The 17,498-nt window shown below is 39.7% G+C and overlaps 1 protein-coding gene across 13 annotated transcripts in view; it reads left to right on the forward strand.

The window, feature by feature from the left end:
- The window catches only part of PPFIBP1 (PPFIA binding protein 1), a 189,179-nt gene that overhangs the window by 53,473 nt on the left and 118,208 nt on the right, over window positions 1-17,498 (forward strand). For all 13 annotated transcript variants that reach the window (XM_028491124.2, XM_028491125.2, XM_028491130.2 and 10 more), the window contains one exon: window positions 12,357-12,450. The gene's annotated coding sequence lies outside the window, so the exon portion shown is untranslated. The remainder of the gene's footprint in view (window positions 1-12,356; window positions 12,451-17,498) is intronic.

The raw sequence follows: 17,498 nt of genomic DNA on the forward strand, positions 1-17,498 counted from the left end.
AAAAAAAAAAAAATCTTTAAAAAAAAAAAGTGAAATTTGATTGTTTTTCTCCTGTTTTAAACCTTCTGCAATTGTCCCTAAAACTTTCTGTTAGGGTACCGCTGTCACTAAATTTGTGAGCGTCTCCTTCAGTCTTTGTATATTTATTATAAAATAATATATACATTATTGCATGAATATTTTAATTGTAAACACATGAGTAGGAATTAAAAGGATATAATAAATGTTTTAAAAATAATTTTATATTTATTAATGGTACAAGAAAAACAATAAGTGCTCTCAGTTTTAAAAATTTTGGGCTTTTTGTCATTATTGAAAAAGTTAATTTATAAGGTACATATAGATCCAAATGGGAGACATGCAGTGCTTACTACTTGTTCATTTTTAATCCACCAGCTCCAGAAAAGTTTGGTTGAAATCAGCCAGTCAATTGCAATCTAGCGTAGTATTCTGAGGGGTTAAGAACAGACCTTCTAGAGTTGAAGCCTAGGTTAGAATCCTGTCTTGACTATTTACTAGATTAGATAATTTGCTAATCTGTGTCTCAGTTTTTTTTTTTTTTTTTTGGGTGGTATGCGGCCTCCCTCTGCCGTGGCCTCTCCCGTCGCGAAGCACAGGCTCTGGACGCGCAGGCTCAGCGGCCATGGCTCACGGGCCCAGCCGCTCCGCGGCATGTGGGATCCTCCCAGAGCGGGGCGCGAACCCGGTTCCCCTGCATCGGCAGGCGGACGCGCAACCACTGCGCCACCAGGGAAGCCCTGTGTCTCAGTTTTTATATCTGTGAAATGAGGTAATAGTAGTCTCTCCATCAGGGATAGTGTTGAAGACTGAATGATTAACACAAATCAAGCACTGAGAACAGGGCTTGATCCATTAGCAGTAAGCCCTTAATAAATGGTAGCTATTATCTTCTTCTTTAATGTTAATGAATTCTTTAAAAAAAAATAATGGGAACATGCCACAGTTTCCTATTTTTAATAGGGCTTAAAAAATTAAAACTCTTAATTTTGTACATTTTAAGGCCGATTAGAAAATTCTGTGTTCACATTTTTAGAGAGTGCAGATAGGACAGGTTTTATGGATGTGACGTTATTTGGGCAAAAAGAAAGCATAATGGAAATATTTTCAAACTTCTATTTCCAAAATACATGTTCCTTTCAGAAACTTTTCTCGCTGTGAGAATGTCATCTTTACTTTAGAGGGACTGGGGACCCCTTATGGGTTGTGTGATTTGAACAAGTTGTGTCCAATTCGCCAAATTCTTGTGTCACTTGTGCTTGTGTTATTGGTGTTATTATCCACCCATGGTTACTTTAAGCCATTTGTCCATTTTGTGGTTAAATTGTAACGATGACATCGTCCGTCCGTCCGTACACTTACCTGGGTGCATGCAAACTGTAATACCTTGCAGTCCTCAGAAGTACCCAAGGAATGAGGACCCCTCGTGGCTGTGGAATTCCCGGTCTTCCTTCGGAGACCTCTTGCATCCTGTGTGACCAGCTGGCATCTATCTGTACTGAGATAGAGTGCCAATAGCCATCCATTCATGAAATGTAAGTAAAATTTGGTCTTCCTTGCAACAGAAATAGTTGCCGTGGCCGACCATGTCTTCTGGGCCAGCTGCTGAGGGTGCCCACGCTGGTCCACGCCTCTGCTTTTGTACTCACTGCTCTCCCCAGGCCCCGCAAGCTCCTCCTCACTTCAGTTATTCCAGTGTATTATATACATTTTATATAGCGACAGAGGGTAAATATCTTGGATCCTGTTGTCTTCAGTTAAAAGTAGATCAAACTGTTTTGTTTCTTCATGGTCTTCATTGTGACAGCCTGAGTGGTTTCTTAATTTTATTATTTTGACATGCCAATATTGATTAAACCATTTACTCTCCTTCTAATAATAGATATTCAGGTATTTCCAGTTACTTATTGTTATTTAGAATTCTGTATTGAACACCTTTGTGTATATTAAATTATGTTTTAGGCAAATTACTTCCCAAGATCATTGCATTGGAGTGGAATTACTAAGTCTTAATTGCAATAGAGCATTAATGCTTTCCTCAAGTACGAAAGAATTAAATCCATTGCCACTAACCGTGAATGACCAGAAATTTCACTACAACCTTGAAACTCTGAATGTTAGGATTTTTTGTTTTGGTGTATGTGAAATGGTAACTCAGGGCTGCTTAATATACATTTTTGGTTACCATTTTGATTGAAAATGTCCCCATGTTTTAATTTATATAATATTTTTCTCCTAGGAGATTGGGGCTTAGATTTATTTTCCTTAAAAGTATAAACACTTAAATAAAGTTGTATTTTATATACTCTATGGTAATCATTTCCTTTATCCAGTATGGCATTTCTATTAGCATCTCTAATAAAAGGATACCTGTAATATTATTCTGCCCATTTGTTGGATGAGGAAACTTGAGGTTTAGGTTAAGTAACTTGACCAAAATCATATACGTGAAAAGCTATGGACCTGGAATATTAAAACCCAGGCTGATCTATTCCAAATTCTACACTTTCAGTCATCATGCTCTCCTCTCTTGGACAGAAATAATACATGATCTTTAATGTAAAATTATAAAATACAGATAAGCAAAAAGGAAAATAAAATCACATTCATCTGAAATTCTACCACTGTCAGCATGCTGGTCTATGATAGCATATCTCAGAGGAGGAAAGAAGACTATCACGGACAGACCCTGGGAGTAGGAGAGGTTTTGAAAAAACATGGGTACACTTGTCCGTTCATTTGCCACTTCACCTGCCCACTCTACCCATTTCTCTCTATTGAAAGATATGAGACTGGTAGTAGACTTCTGCAGGGTCATTGATGAAGAGGAGGAAGGAAGTATTGAAAACCATAGATGGTTATCCTTCCTGATTTTTTACCTTATGTACATGTATATTTACAAAAATCAATTAATGTATCATGAACATCCTGTGTCATTAACCATTGGTAACCACACCCTTCTAAACCTTGGCCTGCTTAATCTATCTAATGGGTGTACTTCAGTGTAGCTATTGTTAGACACAATTAGATTGTTTCTATTTTTTTCTTATAAATAACATTGTGCAAATTAGGTACAAAAATCCTTGCCCACTTCTCCAAGCATTTAGTTTAGCTTAGTTAATGTGGAGTGCTGGGTCAAAGGCTACTACATTTTTAGGGCTTATGATAACCACTGCCAGTTGCCAGTATACCCTTGAAAAAACCACCTACCAATTTGGTCCCCATTAAAATGAGAAAGAGGAAAGGGGAGGAAAATCAAGAGAGCAAACAATTTCTTGATAGCACGAAGAGGATAAGAAAAGCTAGGGTGTCAACCTTGGACGGTATGATTTGAAAGAAATGGGGTTGCCTTTTTGTGGGATAGAACCTTTCATGATAGAGGGGAACTGCATTTTGTCCCTTGTATTTTTTTTCTTATTGGAGGTTAGGGGTATATGAGGAGTGGAACATTAAATGTTTCATCCTGTATCCTTTTTTATAATTGCTATGGATTCTCTTTTGAGATTTAGAAAATTTATAGGTCATCGTGTCTTTCTGAATATGGAAGCTGAAAATCAAATAGGTATTTTAACTGATGTTTTTCTAAACGAATACATCTTATTCTAGTTTAAATAAGTCTGTAAAGCTCCAGGTTTTATGCTGGTTGACAGGATTTTTAACAGGGGGTAGCTGAGTTGGACCTATCTTAGGCAGGAAACTCTCAGCTTTGGATCTACTTGGACACTTCTTTATTATAAGATGGTCTTGTATTTTGAATGTATATATATAAGCCTATATATATATATTCAATTCCTTATTATTTCAGGAGCGTAATTCTTAGGAAATAAGTCAGTGAACCCACCAATCCATTTCTTTCTAAACACACATGATGCAGAGATCATGGGCCTAGTCTGACAATAAAAACACACCTATTCCATGTGGGGCAGTTTAACGGGAAGAGTCCTTACTGCCGAGTCAGCAGTGATAGAGTTCATAATGGGTCAGCCCACTTTCCAGAGCTATGATGACCTCACTGGGGTATGTTGGTTCACAGAGTTCTACTGGCATGATAAAGTGTTATATACCAGTGAGCTGAAGTCATTGTTTTTATTCAAACAATCACTCTACAAATTTAACACTAGTTCAGAATGCTCTTTCAGAATGCTGTGGGATCCAAGTGGTTTGATCTCATATTTTTTGAGTGATATTTGCAGTAACACATTAATTAATGATAGAGGAGGAAGGACTTGAATCTATAGGATTTCTTGGGTATGGAGACCAGAGTTTTAGGGGTAGTGCAGTTGTTTTTCCTATATTTTCATAAGGGACAGAACATTTATACAATATTTTTCCCTCTGAGGACATGACTGACTGCAGTCAGCAATCTCTGATTTCTACCAAACTACCCCTATGCTTCAAGAAGTGTGAAAATAATGGGAACATCTACTCTAAAATTCTTGTGTCCAAATGAATTGAAATCCACTGTTTACATATGAGGTAAATTTTACATTATGGTTCGTAATATTTTTCATATGAAGTTTTAGTATGTTGTTATGTAAGATTTTCACGGTGGTCCATGATATTTGTCATAAAAAAATGAAGTTTAAAGTATTTGTCACAAAGGAAAATCGGTGTGCCCGGAAGCTGAGCTGTGTTCATTCTCTCACCATAACACGTGCAGTCGTGCATATATTTATTTTTACATAAAACTTTATGGCAGACTTTAATCACTTCAATCAATTCAGTAAAAAGTGCAAAGAATAACAACTTTTGAATTCCAAAATTTCTTAGAATCTTTGAATTAGAATCTTTTTAGGAAATAAAAAATAATTTGCCAATATTGGCAAAGCTGGGCATAAAACTTTAGAATTTAAAAAAAGGCAAGCTGTTACTACACAACACAAATATGATTGTGAAACAACATGTTCATTTAAAAACATGTGGCCCTTCGACAGATGAATGGATAAAGAAGATGTGGCACATATATACAATGGAATATTATTCAGCCATAAAAAGAAATGAAATTGAATTATTTGTAGTGAGGTAGATGGACGTAGAGTCTGTCATACAGAGTGAAGTAAGTCAGAAAGAGAAAAACAAATACCGTATGCTAACACATATATGGAAGCGAAAAAAAAAATGGTTCTGAAGAGCCTAGGGGCAGGACAGGTATAAAGACACAGACATAGAGAATGGACTTGAGGACATGGGGAGGGGGAAGGGTAAGCTGGGATGAACTGAGAGAGTGACATGGACATATATACTACCAAACGTAAAATAGCTAGCTAGTGGGAAGCAGCCACATAGCACAGGGAGATCAGCTCGGTGCTTTGTGACCACCTAGAGGGGTGGGATAGGGAGGGTGGGAGGGAGGGAGGCGCAAGAGGGAAGAGATAGGGGGACGTATGTATATGTATAACTGATTCACTTTGTTAGAAAGCAGAAACTAACACACCATTGTAAAGCAGTTATACTCCAATGAAGATGTTAAAAATAAATAAAAACATGTGGCCCTTATTTGATGTAATACGTCAGTAGCCATTGTGAATACTAAAATTTTGCAACCTCGAGGGAAATTTGACTATTGAATTTGATTTTGACATGGAAAGTAGGATCACTGTGGACTTTGGGACCTCGGAGGTTACCAGGTTGTTCATTCAGCTGGTGTTTACAGCATGGTGCTTAGTATGGTGAGAACACACAAAAAACTGGACACTTCACCTTTTTAACACTGAAGGGATTAGTCTGAAGCCCTTTGTCCAGCCTCAGATTTTCAAATATACATAATGTATAATTTCTTCAACTCTTTAACCTCTGTTTTGTTTTTTTTTTTTGGCCAAGAGTCATCACTCTCTTGTACTGCTTCACTTGGTCTTTACTTATCACTAGTCCTAGCCGTTAGCTTTTTGTCTAACCATCCCCCAAAGAAGTAAATTTTCAGTCTGTTCATATGAGTTACTGGATGGGCAGAAAACAAAGCTGTGTTGGAATACAGATGTTTATGGTTGGCTGGGCCCCATGTCACTAGCCAAACAGCCCAAGTTTTTAATTTAAATTTGTTTCTCGGCTAAACTAGCCTTACTTGTCAGGGACCTTGAACCTACAATTTGAAAATGCCAAGGGTCTATCTGAAAGAGTCTATTCTTTGATAACAAAATCTCATTGAGGAGGCAAAACATACTTTGGGAATATTTAAACAGTGGAAATCAACGTGTGATTAGATGCCCAAATGAATGAATGGGTCAAAACATGAAACGCTGTTGGCAGTGAGAGATGGGAAGACTACATGGGGGCATAATATGAAAGGCTTTATTATTTGAACAAGACGTGAGAACTGGCTACAAATATGGTTTGGGGCATGGTTAGGCATCAACCTGATTTATTTGATTGTAACTCCTACACACCCTATTTCCGGTCAAAGGGAGCCAGGATTTTGGACCCAGGACTATCTGGCTTTGAAGTTTATGATGTAAACCTTTATCCTCTGTAGTTACCCCTACAACTTTATGAACTCAACCACTCTATAAGGTTCGCCCCTTCCTTCAAGGTCCGACTCAGTGATGGCCTCTCTCTAACATCTTTTTAGATCCCCTGATCTGGGTCCTGTAGCACTTTGAATCTTTAGTATACATCTTTAGTTTAGTCCTTTATGTACTTGTTTCCCCTCCTGGATTGTGAAGATCCAACCCTCATAGGAAATACAGATTATATTCCACAATATTTAGCACAGAGATTTGGCCTGTACACTGGATGCGATGTTGGCAGTAGAAGTGAAAAAAGGGGAGTCCGGATTGAGTATGGCCTCAGAAGCAGGAGTAGATGGGATGGAGCGTGAGTAGACATGATTTGCTGGAGAAAGAGCAGGCCATCCAGTTTACATGAAAGACCAAAAACAGGAGTAAGATTGGAAAAGTAGGTAAGGGATAAAAATGAGGAGGGCCTTAAATGTCAAATTCAAGGATTTGGACTTCGCAGATATGGGAACCAATCAAAAACTAGCCTAAGAAGATGGCTGTGATCATCTCTATCTAAGTGTGAAGTTGGTGATGAGTAATTTAGCGGTATATTTGGATCATATAAACCTATCTTTCAGTACAAAAGAGCGCTGGGTCACATTTAGGTGACACATTTCCCCCAGACATCCTGGAGAATTTCTGGATGTGGTGGAGATGACTCAGCAAGGGGATGTCTTCCTGAACCATGTAGTGGTTGATAACCTGGCTAGAGCTCTCTTGCTGCAGATATGAAGAGTAGTCATTCCATAATTTCTGTTGATGCTCCCTCAGCCTTTTCCCAAATGGAAAAATGGTGGTGGGACTTCCCTGGTGGCAGTGGTTAAGAATCCGCCTGCCAATGCAGGGGACACGGGTTCGAGCCCTGGTCTGGGAGGATCCCACATGCCACGGAGCAACTAAGCCCATGTGCCACAACTACTGAGCCTGCGCTCTAGAGCCCGCGAGCCACAACTACTGAAGCCTGCACGCCTAGAGCCCGTGCTCCCCACCAAGAAAAGCCACTGCAACGAGAAGCCTGCGCACCGCAACGAAGAGTAGCCTCCGATCGCCGCAACTAGAGAAGGCCCGCGCGCAACAATGAAGACCCAACGCAGCGAAAAATAAATAAATTTGTTTACAAAAAAATGGTGGAGGATAAGAAGCAATGGGAACAAATTTGGAAGATTTAGGGTCCCGCTGGTTAAGTCTTTATCCTGAAGGCTTTCTGAAGGACCTGAACTGCCCTTTCTGGAGAGGCCTTGTTTACCAAGGGAAAGGTAGACATTGGTCAGTTTGTTTGAGTCTTTGATTACTCCTGGTAAAAAATAGAGTATTGTAGGCTTTTATATTCCCAGTACCCTAAGATTAGCTCTAATCTTAGAATCAGAAGGGTCTTAAGAGTCTGTGGAAGTCCAGTTATATTATTATTTTAGGTATCTTATCCTAAACCATGCAGAGGTGTACTTTACTGTACTTACCTAACATTTCTAACTAACAAACCTTTTGAGACTTCCTTTTATTATCTGTGACTTTTATGAAATTAAAATGATTATCAATACAGCACAGAGAATTATAATACCAGCACGGGACCCAGGTTGCCTGAGTTCTGATCCCAGTTTTTCCATGTAACAGAAATGTGACCTTGGGCGAGTTAACTTCACGCCTCTCCCTCAGTTTCCTCATCTGTTTCATGGGGATAATAATCATTCACTCCCCTCTGTTTTCGCCAGAATTAAATGAATGAATTTGTTGTTCATTTACTAAAAGTAAAGCCGTTAGAACAGTGTCTGGTACACAAGTTCCCAATACCTATGACTTGTTGTGTTGTAAAGGAGAAAAAGCAGTCAAAGGTGAAGTGACTTAAGTAGTTACCCAGCGAGATGACTACACCAGGATTAGTGTTTCTCATTTTAGGATTTAGTCCACTGAAATAGCTGTTTCCTAGACCAGAGGTCAGCAAACTTTTTCTTAAAGGGCCAGATCAGATAACAGATATTTTATACTCTGCAGACCTTACCGTCTCTGTTGCAACCACTCAACTCTGTCACTGTGTCTTGCAAAAGCAGCCGTAGATGACATGTAAACAAATGGGCATGGATGTGTTCCAATAAAACTTTATAAAAACTGGTGGTAGACCGTATTTGCCCTGCACACAGACTCCTGCTTTAGACACTTAAGTCTGACATGAATAGAAACTTCGGATTCCATTTAGTTTTAAAATATGAAATATGGCATTATTATAGTAAACAGTAACTTTGCTTCCTAACGATTATTAGTCTAACATGTTACTCTCAGTTATGGTGGTCATGCTTTACAAGATCAAAGGGATTTAAAAAATAAGCAGTAGTAATAAGTGTGTTTTCCATCTCAAAGGGATATACAGAAGTCACTTATTTAGTGGTTTGGAGAATTTTCTTGGTATTTGAAATCTGAGATTTGGGAAGGATGTTAAGGGTTTCTTTTATTAAATGGATGCAAATACAGGCTGGGTTTTGTTTTTTGTAACCTCTGTACAGGAGAGGTTTGTGAGTCATATAAAAAGTTGTTTGTAATTATCCTTGTCATTACAGTAAGGGTTTTTCTGCTAGAAATGTTGTTTGCAAGGGTTCAGATTTTTTTATGGCTTACTTTTCAGTTTAATAATGTGTTCTTGTTTTTAAATTAAACTTGTCAGTGAGCCTTTTTGTGAGCGGCTGACTGTTGGTTAGTTCATATTTATAGCTTACATCTGTTTCTAAGGAAATGACTAAAGTCTCTTGAATTTGATCAAAACTGTATCACAAAGGATATCTTTGACTTATTTAAACAAGGCTCACAATGGAAACTCAAAAAATCTAGTGGTTCATGTTTATAAATGTTTTTATGTATTCAGTCCTGGTTAGGCCAAATAATCGGAGTTCTGTGCTGAGGGAGGGATTGACTATACCCATTGCCTCTTAGTTGACCTGAATTCCTCTGGAGCAAGTTCAGGCAACACTTTCTTATCATATGCTTCAAAAAAAATTGTTTTCTAATTTTTACATGTTGCTTTGAAGTGGGCCTTATAGAACATAGGTATATATATTTTTCTTCTCCTTAAACTGTTTCACTGACTTTTCTCCTTCCTCATTCCTATTCAAGGCCCTGGCATATGTAAAGCATCTAAACTTTGCACATGTAATTTGTAGCAAGGACGCTGATGGGGATGGGGCAGGGCCTGGAGAAGTGACTGACTCGCAGAAATCTCTGCGTCTGGCTCCCTGCTGGAGCCCCCTGTCTCCCCACCTCTGCAATATTCACAGACCCTCCCCACCCTCATCTCATGCCCTCACTGTGGGTTCAGCCCTTGTCGCAGTGTAGGGGCCCTCCTTCTGCTCTTTGTTCCAGGGCACTGGGTGGCAAGGAAGAGAAGGCCTGGCTCATGCCTGCTCAGACACAGGCTGACCTGTGCTCTGGGACCCAGGCTGGAACTCACATTTTCCCATAAAGGCTCTGTTAGAGATGGTGGTTGGATTTTGGTGTGATTATGTTTCTAGATCAGCTACGTTATAAGCTCATTGGGATTTCTGCCCTAGCTTTTTTTAAATGTAATCACTGTTTAGTTTGCACCCTTTTATAAGCAGCTCAAGGAACCAATTCTCCAACTAAATCATGGATCAAAGTGTAAAACAGATAAAGGTGAAATTGCTCTGCCTGCTCCTACACATCCACTCAGCCCCGCCTCTGTTCTCAGAAGCACCTGTGGGGCGGGGTTCCTAGACACTCACTTCGAAAACTGCTGATTAATATACCTGTTTACTGTTGGAGCACACACTAGTCTTAAAATCAGGCTTGCTTATGTATGCATTATTAATTGCTTAAAATTTACCTGGATTGGTATGTATATAGGGTCATATATGAAGTCAGCTTTACGGGAGGCTGAATGGACAGAATCTTACTTGAGCTGAGAAATTCCTTCAAGACAACCTCTATCCCCCATTCATGCCCAAAGTCCATTTTAGTAACACATTTTATTTCATTGTTAAGCACCTGCCTCTTCTGAAGCTCTTTTTTTTTTTTTTAATGAAAATGTTCTCAGGAACCATATCCATTAAGTTGTTGGAATTTTGGAGCTGATCCTATCACTTCCCTGCTTAATTAAACATGTGAGATCACTGGCTCCTCAAAAGGGCAGAGAGAAGGAAACAGCTACACTCCTACTTCATCATTTTGTCTAGAACTGGCCCTGATCATATATACATTTGAAAAGCACATGTGAGGTAATGTCTGTAGTATTTAACTTGGAGACACTCAACTTTCTCATTTGGATGGAGGTAGTTATGAGGTATTGGAACTTTTACTATTCCTAAGCATTCCTTCACAACCAAAATATATGATAGTACTGTAATGGTGAGGATATTCATGCCCAAATATATAATACTGGGAAGTTTTTCTAAGTATACATTATTTAAAAGAGATACAGGGGCTTCCCTGATGGCACAGTGGTTAAGAATCCACCTGCCAATGCAGGGGACATGGGTTTGATCCCTGGCCCAGGAAGATCCCACATGCTGTGGAGCAACTAAGCCCGTGCGCCACAACTACTGAGCCTGTGCTCTAGAGCCCGTGAGCCACAACTACTGAGCCCGCGTGCCACAACTACTGAATCCCACGTGCGTAGAGCCCATGCTCTGCAACAAGAGAAGCCCATGCACCACAATCAAGAGTAGCCCCTGCTAGCCACAACTAGAGAAAGCCCGTGCGCAGCAAGGAAGACACAACACAGCCAAAAATAAAAACAAACAAATAAATAAATTTATTTAAAAAAAAACAACAAATAAAATAAAATAAAAGAGATATGAGGGGGACTTCCATGGCAGCACAGTGGATAGGAATCCACCTGCCAACGCAGGGGACACAGGTTCAATCCCTGGTCTGGGAAGATCCCACATGCCGCGGAGCAACTAAGCCTGTGCGCCACAACTACTGAGCCTGTGCTCTAGAGCCCACGTGCCACAACTACTGAAGCCCGTTCTCTGCAACCAGAGAAGCCACTGCAATGAGAAGCCTGCACACCACAATGAAGAGTAGCCCCCGCTCACCGCAACTAGAGAAAGCCCGTGTGCAGCAACGAAGACACAACGCAGCCAAAAAAAAAGAAAAGATACAGGAATCAGACAAGTCTAAAAAACAGTGTATATGTTTCTATATATTGTTTATGTATTCTTGTTGGACAAGAAAATAATAAATTTCCTCATTTTTTTAAACCTTAACAACTAAGTATTGGTAAACTATGGTTCGTTCATTTACTCAGCAAACATTTATAAAGTACCTAACATGTGCCAGGTACTTTGTGCTATAAAAATTAATGATGGTGGGTTTCTGCTGAAGGTCAGGCTTCAAGGAATATTTGAGGTTGTCCAGTAACTGAGGAAGTAAGGAAAAAAGAATGCTGGAAGGGAGGAAGGAAGAGAAAGGAAGGGAGAGGAAGGAACAGCAGGACAGATGGAAGGAAGGCAGTTAAATCTATTGGTCCTTAACACACTGTATTGTTTTTGTTTTTTTTGCGGTACGGGGGCCTCTCACTGCTGTGGCCTCTCCCGTTGCGGAGCACAGGCTCCGGACGCGCAGACTCAGCGGCCATGGCTCACGGGCCCAGCCGCTCCGCGGCATGTGGGTTCTTCCCGGACCGGGGCACGAACCCGTGTCCCCTGCATCGGCAGGCGGACTCCCAACCACTGCGCCACCAGGGAAGCCCATTGTATTGTTTTTAATTGCACACGTGTTATCTAATTTGATGTTCTTTGCTTATATAATAATTTAGGTAAATTATATGGTAAATTATTATGGTGTGTTATAGTTTGAAGTTAGTTTTAATTTATCTTCTTTATATTTGTTTCTTTTCAGTATAAGAGAACTTTATGGATCAGATTGCTAATCAGTACATGGAAGATTTGAAGAGCTGAAGGAAAAAACCAGTATTAAACTTGTTTTTTTAAATGTAAGTAAACTCCCTCCTATCATTGTTCATTTGTGACATCTTTAAAACCTTTCAGTACACTCAGTGTGTAAATTTTTTCCCAGGAGTAAAGTTACTTGACTATGTAGTCTACTCGTTAAGTCTATGAGAATTTATGACCCACCACCCCCTTTAAAATTTTGTAAATTCTAAAAGCAATATGACTAACATAGGTGGTTGTAGAACTTTGACATGTTGTGACAGTCAGTGAGCAAATCTTTATTTGGCGTGAAGAAGGAAAACACAGACCTGGTTGACACATAAAAAGCACTGCCCTTTTCTCAAATCCTTTATTGCTCTTTATCCCACAGGTCATTTTAGTGCCCCATGTAAGTCAGTGAGAATTGTTGGTCGACCCATTAATGACCCCACAGGCTTAGAGAAGTGAGGTGTTTCCATATAAGCTCATTTACTCCTTTCCTCCCTGTTTCTTTTGCTCAGTAATCATCATGATACTTAACTATTTATTGAACTTCTGTTAAGTGACAAGCACTTAACTAATTCAATTCAATCAATACTCATTCAACGAATACCTTTTCTGAGTGCTTGCCACGTGCTAGGCACTGCTCTGACACTACTACCTTGTGTTATCCTCGTGGCAACCTTGTAAAGTAGGAGTTAATATTTCAGTGATGGTGATCCAAATAAAGATACTGAGGTTCAGAGAGAGGTAAGGAGCATGCAGACGATCACACAGCTTGCAAGAGGGGAAGAACGTAGGGTGCGAACACCATGCTGTGTGACTTTGCTGGTTTGCCATATTCTAAATAGTGTTTAAACCCTCATCCTTGGCACAGTTGTTGCTGGAGCCTAGAACCTTCTGGGTTGTGTTCTTAACAGGAATGTGATCCTAATCCTTTTGAACCTTTGCTGTAGTCACAACAAGGAAGGAAGTTAGAGAAACATCCTCCCAAATTTGAGAGGTAGCTTTGGTACCTGGAGAGTGAGTTAAGAGATCTAATGTCTAGACCAGCCTTTCCACGGATTTCCTGTGTGCCTTTGAGATATTTAACATCTACGGGAAACAGTGACTCTTAACGCCATCTAAGGAGAGCAGACCAGATGTTCTCCAGGGTGTCTTTCAGTCAGCTTTTTATTGAAGTATCTTATACACAGAGCAAAGTGCACAAATCATAAGTGGATGGCTTGATGGAATGACTGTCACAAAGTGGACACATCTGTGTAACCATCGCAAGATAGCAGAAAATTACCAGCACCCCAGAACTCTCCTCCCCCTAATGCTCCCTAGAGTAACCAATTTCCTGATTTCTAATGCCATTGATATAGTTTCGCCTCTTTTTAAAGTTTATATAAATAGAATCATATAGTTTATATTCTTTGGTGTCTGGCTTATTTTGCTTATTGTGTTCGTGAAATTCCTCTAGGATACTGTGTATAGTTTATTTTTTTCGTTTTCCTTACTATCATCGTATTTAATTGTATGTTTATTTTATAGTTGTTGGCCATTTCGGTAGTTTCCAGTTTGGGTGTATTAAAAATGGTGCTCCAACGAGTATTTTTGTGCATATCTTTTGGTGATGATTGTATTTTGGTCAGGGACAACTCAGTAATTTGGCTTCAGCAGCCCTGGGAAATAATGCTGAAGTAAACATCTTTACAAGCGGACAAGTTGATTTTAGGTAGACAGGTGATAGGTCTGCTTCAGCGTGATGTTCTAAGCATGCTGGTTAGGAACATAGATTACTCTTGGGGGTGCAGCTGGCTGGAAGCGCCCTCTTATATGTGTGTGATGTGGTAAGGTTTTGCCCCCCTGACTGAGGAGGGCTTCGGTTGGGTTCAGGAAGGGATTACAGACAAGAAGAGAAAATAGATCCGGAAGACAGATGTGTCTGGGCTCCCCTAGAAACGGTTAGGATATGTCATCAGCCAGATCAAGAGCCTGGACAAGTGACAACCCAGAGGAAGAATCAGCTTCGGAGACCTGAAGAGTCTAGGAGATGAACAGAGAAATAAAAATTGATCTGGGCGGGCAGGCTGGAGCTCTCAAAGCATTTTTTGAACAACTTTATTAAGTCTAACTTTTGTTTTAAGGGAGCTTTGAGAAATCAGTCCCTAAAGTATGAATCTTGAGTCAAGAATGAACTTAGTAAAGTTACCAAACTAAGAATAAATGTATTTTTCAAACAAATACAGGATGTGAGCATGTGGGCTTTGCCGCGAGACTGTTCTGTGTTCAGATCGCAGCTCTGCTTTCTTTCCCTGTGATGTCTCTGTGCCAGCTTCCTTATCTGTAAAATGGGGGTATGGACACACCTACCTTATAGGTTTCCTGTGACAATTTACTTTGATAGTGTCAGGAGTGTGCTGCTGGGTGCATTGCACCGGCACTAAAAGTAAGAACCAATATTCTTCTTATTATTATGATTGTTATTACTGATATTACCCATTTGACTCTGTATCTGATACTTTGTAGAAGTTTTCAGATTATTTTTTTAAAATATGAGATTAACTCAGTGTTATTTTTTTAAGTATGGTGAACACTTACAAAAATATTTTCCTCCTTGTGCCGCCTTAAACTGAAACTCAGAGGGAAGATGAAGAGAAACATTTGTCTGTGTGTCCTTGGCAGGTCCCTCTCCAGGGTGTGTCAGTGAAGACACTCTTGGTCGTTGGAACTGTTTTACTGCGTTAGTTCAGGAAGAGACCAGGGGAGCTGAGATTCACAGGAAAGCTGGGTTATTTTGCACAAAGGAAATTCATACTTTTATATATTACACTGTCAATTCTTGTGAGGCATTTTGCAAACAAGTGTCCTTATGTACCAAGGAGCTTTGGTGAGAGGCTCTGTGGGTGATTCACGACAGACCACAGCTGGTATAGTGTGTCCATTCCAACTGGCTGTGGTTGGGGACATCTTTCCACTTGTTGGTGAATTCTGGGCTAGATATTGGGGCAAATGGTGTAGATTAAGCTTGATTTTGCCCTCAGTGTGATTATGATCTAACAACTGAATAATCTAGTGTTCTAAAAAGGAAACTTTTAGAGTGAGTTGAGTCAAAGACAACATTTGACCCAAGACTCTGAAATTCTAGTTCTGACTTCTCTACAAATTAGCTGTGGGACTTCAGGTGTATTATTAATCCTGGGTCTCAGTTTTCTCATCTGTAAAATCAGAAAGTTAGACTGAGACTTTGAGGCAGAGGAGGATTCTGTGAATTCTCTGAATGTAATAATATCAAGTTTGGGGTGTAGCTGTATTTTTCTGAATGCTATATTCTTTCATGGGTTTGCCCCAGGTCAGAAGTTCTGTGACAGCAGATTTTGGTTTTTATGATAGTAGGGGAAGGAGTAGTTTTAAGATATGACCTAAGTTCACAAAATAGTGAACGTCACAGCAAATAAAAAACAAATGACCAGACTGTTGTGCAGGCCATATGAGTATATATAAATTCATTTTCACACTGACATTTACTTTAACCAGCTCTCATACACTTGCTTTGTTCATCAAAGGATGTTTATATTTATGTTAAACTACATAAATAAATATTCAAGACATTGAATTTAAATATATGGCATAGCTGGATTATGAAAGCTGCCTTTGGCCCTATCTCATGTCTCTATTTAAATTCTCAGTTCTCATGTTACAGTCCCACAGTTGGGAGTATCACAAAATTTGGATACGTTTTGTGGTTCCAGATGTTGAAGAAATTATTTATTAAAAATGGTATCTAAAAACTAGCATTGAAATGATTCAGTGGATTCAACTGAATTAATAAAATAAAATTAACTACTAAATAGTGTTATCACTTAATAATTACTTTTAAGTTCTTACCTCTATCCTCTTGTACCCAGGGGTATCTGCGTGAAGCTGGTGTAGGAGGACATGTAGGAAAGGTTTAAAGTAAACTGAGAACTTTGGAATGTTTGTACTTTGAGACATTTAGATGTTCTGGCATCTGACAAGTAGAAGAAATATCATTTGCCTAGAGTGCAGGCAACACCCTGGTCTCTCCCATGTGGTAATGGTTCTTGAGATCACGGGTGACAGTGGTGAAAGCTGTCTGGTTATACCACCTTGAGGTGGAATGGACCCAGGCACAGGAATGAAGTGGGACCTCAGCACGGCCTCCTCTTCATTAGGCCGAGGAAGGCCATGGGAATGTGCAGAACGTTACTCGGGCCTGCCCACATGATCACTCCACCTGGTCGTGTAGTGGTTTCTAAGCAGGCGATTTGTAGCCACTGAGATAGCATCATTCCCAAAGAACAGCATCCACCCCAGCTCTGTCCCTTTGTGCCCTTTGATCATACCCTTCTTGCAGTCTCTACCACTTTATTTATTACATGGGGTTTGAAGTTTTCTATCTCCCGACTGTGTGTCTTGGACCAAACATTCTTTATTCTAGGCAATTTGAACTAAACATTCTGAAAATACTGCTTGGGGATGGCTATCTTGTTTGGAATCGTGTGTCACATATGTGGTTTTGTCTTGTGCTTCATTGATTCATCATAACCTGAGATAATACATAAATGAATTTCTTTTCTTCATGAAATTTACGAAACCTTTTCCTTTTTATTTTTCTTCCCTTTAGTTATCTCTCTCTCTCTCTCACCAAATGTCTAAGATCACCTTTACAATCAAATGGAGATTTAGTTGGGCTGTTAGAACTCTTCCTTCAAGCAGATGCTTCCATGTGTGGGAGCGTGTGGATGGAGTTTGAGGGCTGCTTGAAGCTCTTTGCTTAACTTGCCAAAGTCATAGCCATCTTTTTATTCTCGGTTGTTCTCTTTTCTCCTCACCTGTTGGGAAACTGGTAGTCAGTGCTTTTGACTTTTTTTCTCCTTAATACAGATATCCAAGAGTGTAACTGTTGACAGAGAGCAGGAAATGTTTACACGTCTAAATAATCAAAATATGTAGGGAGCATGTATGTGCGGGCGTACATACACGCTGGCTGTGTAGCTGCACAGGTGGTGTGTGTTTCTCTCAAGTCGCCATGCATTTCCGCAGTTAATGAGGAGGGCTTAGCATCTCTAATGGCGCTTAGGTATGTAGTCTTAGCAGTGTT

Source organism: Physeter macrocephalus, chromosome 6 (genome assembly GCF_002837175.3).
Source record: "Physeter macrocephalus isolate SW-GA chromosome 6, ASM283717v5, whole genome shotgun sequence".
In the NCBI taxonomy this organism is placed as follows: Eukaryota; Metazoa; Chordata; class Mammalia; order Artiodactyla; family Physeteridae; genus Physeter; species Physeter macrocephalus.